This window comes from Coffea arabica, chromosome 6c, assembly GCF_036785885.1.
Source record: "Coffea arabica cultivar ET-39 chromosome 6c, Coffea Arabica ET-39 HiFi, whole genome shotgun sequence".
Classification (NCBI taxonomy): Eukaryota; Viridiplantae; Streptophyta; class Magnoliopsida; order Gentianales; family Rubiaceae; genus Coffea; species Coffea arabica.
In genome coordinates, this window is record NC_092320.1 from 41599614 (window position 1) to 41609047 (window position 9434).

Below are 9434 nucleotides of genomic sequence, written 5' to 3' on the forward strand. Positions count from 1 at the left end.
CGGTCAAAATACATTCTAGGGTTTCATTCTTCGAGGAGCTATACAAAATGTATGCATAACTAGCTCAACTCGGCAACCAACTATCAAAGCCATTCAAATTCCTGTAAGGAAAACAAAAGAAATAGAGTGAGCTTACGCCCAGTGAAATACTATCACTTAAGCAGCAAAGTTCATATAAGCATAAAGCTTTTCATTCCAATTCATCAAAAGTAAGCCAAGAACACACATCAATAGTGTTAATAAAAGGATACGGATAGCTCTCAAGAGCCCCTTTCCTCGCTTGCAAACTTGATCGGACTTCATTGACTCTCCGTCAATGTTTAAAAGTAACCAACCGTAGGCTCCACTTGACTTCCATTCCTTCCACCCAACATACCCCTACCGGACCCGAACTCCAAACAGTAGAAATTTGGTAATACTCGAGTATATCGGAACCAAGAGTCTCATACTCAATGATTCCTTATAACAGTCCCCATGGCTCCTCAATTTTCACGACCAAGCCCTTGCCGGCTCGATTCAATTGACTACCAATGGGGTTGAGTTCAGTAGCAACAGTAATGGCCGTTGGATACTCGTCCAAATGACACCACATCAAGTCTTTGCATGTATCACTCAATTATACAGTAAACAGTCATATACGATAAAAGGGTGAGAGTGATCAAGTACACCCTCACCTCAATCAAGGTTAACAATGCAATTAAGCCATCAAATCATCGATTTCAAGTGTAGCAAAGCCACATAGTAACAAACAAGTGAGTAGTACACTCACCAAGCAAGCAAATGATATTTCATGTACTTCCGCCCAAAGAGCGTCTTGAACCACCGTGTCGTCCTAAAACATTCAAATAAGCGCAATAAGACTCGATTACAAGTCATCAATCTATTCCACATTCTACCAAAATAAGGCTCTATTAGAACGTATAAGTACTAGAGTAAACTTGGGAAGTCCGGAAATGGAAGTTAAGATCTAACCCTAAAAACAGTTTTTGACATCATTTAGCGGTTTTGGCACCATTAGCACTACGATTATCGGATGGATGTACAATATACACCGTTTCGAAACTAAAAGAAAGGGTTACAATGTTGAAGAAGGACACTCAGTCTAGTTTGTAGTGCCACTAGGTCAAAAGTTCAATGTACCACACTAGAATCGCAAAAATAGGTTAGCAAACCGTATTCCGGTTAAATAACATAATTCAGGCTACCTAAGTCCAATTCAAGTGATTCCAAAGCCATCCAAAAGCTATGATACCAGGCTATATTTCTTAAGAAGACATCAACAACCAAATCAGTAGTATTTCCAATCAAATTAACCAATTACCAAGGCTGATTGCCAAGTTCAGACAGAAACAGGACAGCAGGGGTATTTCAGTCTTTTTATAGGCTACGTTGCTCCGATTGCCCTGAAATTTTGTAAGAAACTATAAAATATTATTCCCTACAACTTTCATATTTTAATCCAAGGCTAATTCGGCCACTAGCTAAGCGTAACAGTACCGGGCAGAATGGGTTCAATTGCAACCGTAATTCCCAATTTTCCCGTTCAATGCGGAAATTTTCTGCAAATAGCTACAATTTACACACTAAGGCTTCATTCTAAACCATTCCCAACCATCATCCATGGTCACACAATATTAATCATATGAAGACAGAAAAATCATGAATAAATATAAAACTTCACCAATTTCTACCAAAAATCATGAAACAACACCTAATATCACCACTTCATCTCATATAAGTCACTAATTAAACATTATTGAGAAGAAAGAGAGGTCCCTTAGTTATTTACCTTAAAAACCCTAGAAAAGGAGCAACTTTACACCTTAATCCTCCAAACCACTCCACAACCAAGCTTAACTTCATTAAACTAAGAGGTTTTATGGACAGGACGCGAGATTGCTCAATAACCCTTGCCAAGCAAGTTAAAGGCTCGAATTCTTTATGAAAGAAAACGAATGCACTAAGAATTTTATTAATCAAAAACTAGTTTTTAACCTTACAAGGCTAGCCTATTTATAGGCTCAATGAAGTAACGAAAACCCTAAAGAAACTTAAAGGGAAGGTCGGCTACCTTGTCTTCAAGGTGGGCCGGCCCATGCCTTCTACGAAACACTAGTCCAACTAAATAGAAAAACAACGACTAAGGCCCTACTCGGCCGATTCGTAAGGAGGCCCACTGGAGTCTTCCTGGGCTTGGACCAAAGTGTAAGTTGCTTGATTGATCCTTTCCAAGCCTTCAATATCTCTATAGCCTCCATGTTGATCGTGGACAACTCGAACAAGGGCTTGGAGGGATTCTTTGAAGAGCTTGGCCCGTGCACGTGTGACTGGGCCCAATGGGACTTGGACTGGGCCCTGGTTCATGCACACATCACTTCTTTTATCGAGATTAAGGTTTGCGTCATATTTTTCACCTTGACTAAATCAACAATTTGACTGAATTGTCTTCATCTTCCCTCTTACTTGGCCGAACCAAGAGAGAAGAGAAACCAAAGAGAGACCTCCAACTCCAACCTCAATTTTGTACTTGAATCTGAAGTTACTCCATGGAAATGTTAACTAAGAAAGATTTCAAGGTATTGGTGGAGCGATTTTTGAGGAAGAAGCCCTGGATTTCCATCTTTCTTGAGGTTACAAGGTAACTTTGGCTAGCAATTTTCCTCTACTACCAATATAGGTAAACTAGTGGATTAAGGTAGTACTTTTGGCAGCTTTATGGAAAATTTGATGGGTTGAACTAGTGTTAACCATGGCCTGATAGCTTTGTTATGACTTGCCTAAAGAAAATTCTAGCTTGTGATTAAGAATTTCAGTTTTGGGTTTCATTTTGCTAAACTTGAGTAGAGACGGTTATATGCTTGATGTAGTGAGTTGTGGGCTTGATATTTATATGCTTGAGTTGAAGCTATTTCATGGGAAGAATGAAGCCTTGAATGGGCTAGGAAAAGTTAGTAAACACAAAGGATGTGCCGCTGAAAATTTTTCCGCAGGGAACCTTGGAAGGTTTTATAGAATTTGTTATATCTTGATGTAGAAAAGTCAAAATTGAGTTTCATTTATTATGTTTGAAACTAGGTTCAGAGTATCAGTATTGTTCTCAATTCCCATGAATATCTATGATTTTTCAAAGTTGACTGAAACTGTATACCTGTTCTGTCTGTTACTGGGTGAAGCAGCAACTTTAGGTTGGAATTTAACCGACTCATGGATTGGATCTTACAATGGTACCTTCTATAAAGTTGTAACAATTTGAATCCATATTCCGACGGTATAAAGTTTTAAGTTTTTGGACATAAGAATCTCAAGATAAGATTTTCAAATGAGATCACGCAAAACTAAAACAAAAAAAAAATTCTATTTTTCCTAGGATTATTCCTACTTACATTCTCAACTTTAGGATTGGAATTGGTAAACTATTTGAGGTTGGTTTATGAGTGGAATCGAGACTTAAATGAAAGGAAAATGACTTCTTCAAACCACCTTAGGTCGGACAGTTTACAACTTTGCATTTTGAACATCTTTTCTACTTTCTCTAAACGTATGGCTATAAGTGATACTTTTCTGCTCTAAATGACTTTTGCAACATTGATTAGTAAAGACATAAGGATTATTCTTCGATGGGAACAAGCTGGTATTATATTTCGATAGGTTATACAACTATGAAACTTGTAAATTGATACATGTTCTAAATAAAGATTTGGAGCTTCAATTCCTACATAATATGGCTTTGTATTGCTGGTCTTACTAAAGCATGCGTTCACAGGACTCGAGAGAGTTAAAAAGGATATTCATCGAAAATATTTTGAACTACTCAATAATCAAGCTGAGAATTTCGAGGGCGAAATTCTTTAAGGGGGAGAGAGTATGAGAACCCTCATTTTTAAAATACAATTTCCCCAAACTACATGCCTTGCACCAAGATTTAAACCACCTCTTATATGCCCTAGCATTATATTTCACAATGTGTTACAACAAATCCCTTGTATGGACCCTCACTTTAAAACACAATTTTCTTATTTACATGCCTTATTATAAGATCTAGACCATTTAATATATGCCCTTACATATTATTTTCTATGTGTTATAATAATTTCCATGCATTTCATTTCAATTCATTTTACCTGAAGTAAAATATATCCTTGAGCTAGGTTGTAAATAAATCACCACTTGTAATTGTCCAAGTGTTCTTTTATTAGTGGTAGAGACTTTATGTGAGAGATTAGAGGTGTTGAATAATTATTGGTGCATTTGGAAAGGTAAGAATGGCATTAGTCAAAGAATTAAGAGAAATTGTGTACAAGAATTAGGCCAAGTGGCAAAATCCTAGCCATGCATCTTGTTTGACCAAAGATTAGATGAATTTTAAACCAATTTTTGCTCCATTCCTCCACCATAATTTCGTGCCCTTCTTAGCTTCCAAGAGAAGGAGAGAAACTCCATTTTAAAGCTTTCTAAACCTAGTGTGAGCTTGAGAGAAAAATCAAAAGAGAAAGATCTAGAGTTAGTGAGAAACTTTCCTCCAATCCTTGAGCTTTCATTTTGGTGGATTGTTTTGGTGATTTGAGCACCTTGTAAGTAAGGTAAGTACTCTTTAATTTGGGGGTTTTATGTGTTAGATCATCTACTATAAGCTCTAATCATGAATTGCAAGTTGTTGTGGTTGGAATTGAAAGTTAACCCCTTGAATTAAACAAGTAGTGGATGAATTGTTAGTATGCACACCAAGTGTTTGATGAAATGTTCAACTCTTATTCATTTATGTTTATGAGGTATTGATATGTTTTAAAACCTTATATGGTTAGATGTAACACTTGAGATGTGCAAAAGGTGAAAATAATGAGAAGAGTGAAAGTTGGGAAACAATTAAGGATGCTGACCGAAACTGTTCAGCTTGCTGTCCGGTTTTTGCCCTGATGTTTCATGCATATTTTGGCTACAAATGTGAGTGATATATGTTGGGTTATGTGTGTAGAGGTTGTCTACAAAAAATTAGCCAATTTGGTTGAGTAAATTTTGAGTTGCAAGCAAAGGGACAAAACTGGACTAGGTCCAGAAACTTTCTGTCCAGCGATGTTGTAAAGGCTATAACGTTTTACTCACTGATCTGAATTGAGTACCGTTTGTGGCATTGGAAAATAGACTCTTAGAGCTTTAAAATGGTACCTGGCTCATGTTCCGGTTCGTCCCGAGCAATCCGTGGCAAGTCGTGGAAGTCGGCTGCCCGTGCGGTACTGTTCATCCGAGGCAGTCCAGAAATTTCTTTTGTCTTCTTAATTTTGAGCCACTTAAGCTGGGATTTTGGAAATGGTTTCTTCACGACAAATTTAACCTTAAGAACCTAGTTTCCAACGCAATTGATGGAACCTAATTCTGACTCTCCTACCATGAACAGTGACCATTTTCCCGAGGCTGGTCGGGCGAGACAGTTTAACCGTAATGAAACTTTTGAGCTTCGGTGAAACCCTTCTTTTGCCGAACTTTCATGTACATACCAAACTTGTTTTCTTATCAACTTTTCCCATGGTTTGGACCTCATTTGCATGATAGATTAAGTAGCTTAGGCTACTCACTTGGTCTCTTAATGAACCTATACTTGAGTAAGGAACGAATCCAATTGTTAATGGTTTCGCTCGTTGACCTAGGTTTGGGCAACAAAGGTGATCGTAACTGAGACGTTTGATGTCAATTGCTACTTTTGCTTGACAGGTGAGTGTTTCACTACTTGCTACTTGTTATGTGGAATACTTGCATACTTGAAATCGTTGATTTGCTATTGTTTGAGCCAAACACTGTTTCAGTTAAAATCGAGGCGAGTGTGTACTTTATCGCACTTGACCTTCCTTGTTTTCCACTGAGGCTCTACTTACTGAATGAAGTAATATGAAATGAGATATTGCTATACATGACCGTGCTTAAGTTGCGTGGATGACATTCCGCCAACTACTGTTACTGTTTGGGTACCCAACCTCATAGGTGAGTCGGTTGTATCGAGCCAGCAAGGGCTTGGTTGAGAAGGCCGATAAACCTTGAGGACTGTTTACTGTTCACTGGAAATTGAATCTTGCCTGGATGTCCCTGGTGAAGCATAGCCGTTGTGCTTGCTTGTTGTGTTGTCCAGCACCACCAGTGATAAAATCCTCGACTTGATACTGCTTTATTGGAATCCTTGAGCATTGGAAACTCGGATTCCTGGTATACTCGAGTATTACCAAACTACTGTTTATGGAGTGCGGGCCCGGTGGGGGGTTGTTTGGGGGACGGAGACTGGTGAAAGTGTTGTTCTACGGACCTATATACTGTTACAAGTGTTGACGGAGTGTCAACAGGAGGCAATTATGATCAAGCTCAAGTGGACCTTTGGCTTTTGAAAGCCACCCGTATCCTTGAATTGAATTGTGATTAAACTGTTATTTTGCTGTATGGTGTTTAGTTGGCTATTTTGTGATTTTATGTGGCTATGTGTTTACTTGTTTACCTGGAACCTCACTGGGCTTTAGCTCACCCCATTCCCTTTGTTTTCCTTAACAGATCGGGAAGGGATTTGATCGAGGGCTTTCTTAGCTTTATTTTGCCGTTCTTGCGTTTTGAGGTTGTAACTTTCGTTTAAGCAGACTTGTAAGCTTAAATTCTTAAGGGTGATTTATATTATGTAATTTTGAGTGAAGCGTGGTAAGTTGGCATACGATGATATATGTACTAAGCTGAATTGTTGGATTAGTGATCATGTTTGAGTTAGTGTTTCAATCCCCTGCATTGTCAAATGTTACATTCGTTTCATTGATGATATTAGTACTTTGAACGACTGAGTCCCGGCGAGAGTTAGGCAGGCAGTCCGCTGATACCCTAGGGTTTGCCCAAGGGAGAGGTGGGGCTGTCACAATGGACCCCTTAGCCGACTCATGGGTTTCTAATCTTCAGTGATGGCCGAAACTAGGACAACAAGCCTAGCTTCGTTGAGGCCTTCGATGAACTTTGGCTCTCCACTCGACTCTCGGGCCGCACGAACCAATGTTTATAGTGTCTCATTTAATCTCTTCGCGCGAGCTCGTGTCATAAGCCCCAATGGCACCTTCACTTTCTCCACTTGGATAGCTCCCTCAACCTCCTCATCAGAACTCGTATCACGTAGTGCCCGGATCTAGACGAGGAATCAAGTTGGTGAGCGAAGTAACACTCGAAACCCTAACTCTATGATGCAAACCTTGGACTCAACCTCAACCTATAACACTTGAGTAATTGAGACAATGTTATAAGTAGAGGAACGCCACAATCAAGGCGTGTACTTCTCAATCGAATACCCTCGAGTAATTCTCAAGTATTCAATGGGACTCTCTTAGACAAGAGAAAAGTGTAAACACTCAAATTTCTGAAATATTATTCAATGAATAAAACTGTTGGTGGTGTGGGCTATTTATAGCCTTACATAGCAAAGAAAACCTAAAGTGATTTGGAATCACTTATTTCCTAAAAATAAGGACTTAGTTTCGGCTGCCTTGTGGATTAGTGGGCTTGGCCAAATCTATGAGGGCTTGCATCAACTAAATAAAACAAGATAATAGACTATTAAAAGCAAAAGGTGGATATTTCAATAGATCTAATTGATATTTTTCCAATCGCAGATAAACAAAGCAACCTTTCGTCATTAATCTTCGGAGGTGAAGGTGAATTTCATATGAATTTTCCTGTTTGTTCACAAGAAGTTTGTGATATTCCCTTTCTTTGGTATACCTAATCTTGTTGGTGAATTTTTGAAGTAAAAATCGTGACACGAGCCCCCCTGTTAAAAACCCCCCAATGGATCTAGGAATGACCTCCTGTGCTTGTGTACAAATTAAAGCTTGTTGAAAGTAAGCCCTTATTTCAAACACTTAACTCAAGAAAACAAAAAACGAGACTTTAATCCTCGAATGGAGCTCCAAACTCCATTTCGCTTGACTTTTGGGCTTGAATGAGAGTGTAACGGATTGTTTTGTCTTGCTCAAGTTTGGTTTCAAGACGTGCATGGTCAATTCCCTCATAGGTGGTACAAACGAGTGCTTGCATGGACTCTTTGATCTTCTTGGCACGAGCCCTTGTCATTGGGCCATTGAATTCCATGCGGCTCTCCTTCATGGGCTCAAGGTTGGCCACCCCTCCTCTTGCATCATTCCCCTCCTCTTGAAGGCGATTTGTCCCCAAATCAAGCTCATCGTCTGCAAGAAAAGGGCTTAAATTAGCCACATTAAAGGTTCACCGTACTCACCCGGTAGGTTCAATTTGTATGCGTTGTCATCGATGCGCTCCACTACTTGGAAAGGACCATCCCCTCTTGGCAAGAGTTTGTTGCGTCGAGCCACGGGGAACCTCTCCTTGCACATGTGAATCCACACCCAGTCACCTGGCTCAAAAATCATCTTACGACGACCCTTGTTAGCATGACGAATAAACTGGAATGTGCGTTTCTCAATATTATCTCTTACCTTTTGGTGCAAGGCACGCATTTGCTCAGCTCATTTCAATCCATCCATGTTAGTTCGTTCAGTCACAGGTAAAGGTGATAAATCTAAAGGTGTGAGAGGATTAAACCTATAAACGACTTCAAATGGGGAGTAGTGTGTGGTACTATGGACTATGCGGTTGTAGGCAAACTCAACATGTGGCAAACAATCTTCCCATGATTTCAAATTCCTTTTGATAATTGCACGCAACAAGGTGGAAAGTGTCCTATTAACCACTTCAGTTTGACCATTAGTTTAAGCGTGACTAGAAGTAGAGAATAAGAGTTTAGTTCCTAGTTTACCCCATAAAGTTTTCTAGAAATAGCTAAGGAACTTGACATCTCTATCACTAACGATGGTGCATGGCATACCATGCAATCTAATAATTTCCCTAAAGAACAGGTCAGCTATGTGTTTAGCATTGTTAGTTTTGTGACATGGAATGAAGTGTGCCATTTTTTAAATCGATCTACAACCACGTACACAGAGTCATGACCATACCTAGTCCTAGGTAGTCCAAGTACAAAGTCCATAGAAAGGTCAATCCATGGAGTAGTAGGAATGGGTAATGAAGTGTAGAGTCCACAGGGGTTTACCTTAGACTTGGCATGGTGACAAGTCACACACCTTTGAGCCATGCGTTCTATATCGCACTTCATTTTGGGCCAATAAAAGTGCTCTTGGAGGATAGCCAGTGTTTTGGTGACTCCGAAATGGGCCATAAGACCTCCACCATGTGCTTCCTTAACAAGTAGCTCTTGCATGGAGCAAGCGGGAATGCATAGTTTGTCCTTGAAGAACAAATACCCTTGAGAAATAGAGTAGTTCTCACCGTTGAACCATGGAAGGTCAACAAAAATAGCTCCAAAGTCTGGGTCATTAGTGTAAGCATTTTTAAGTAATTCAAATCCAAGAAGTTTAGCATCAAGAGTGGTAATGAGTGTGTACAAAACCACA

At 39.5% G+C, this 9434-nt stretch overlaps 1 long non-coding RNA gene across 1 annotated transcript; it reads left to right on the plus strand.

Moving 5' to 3' along the window:
- The first annotated feature begins 4537 nt into the window (after positions 1-4537).
- LOC140008197 (uncharacterized) lies at positions 4538-6744 on the plus strand. The gene is made up of 3 exons (XR_011815580.1): positions 4538-4580; positions 5643-5706; positions 6529-6744. It is a non-coding gene; the product is annotated as an uncharacterized lncRNA (long non-coding RNA).
- The last annotated feature ends 2690 nt before the right edge of the window (positions 6745-9434 follow it).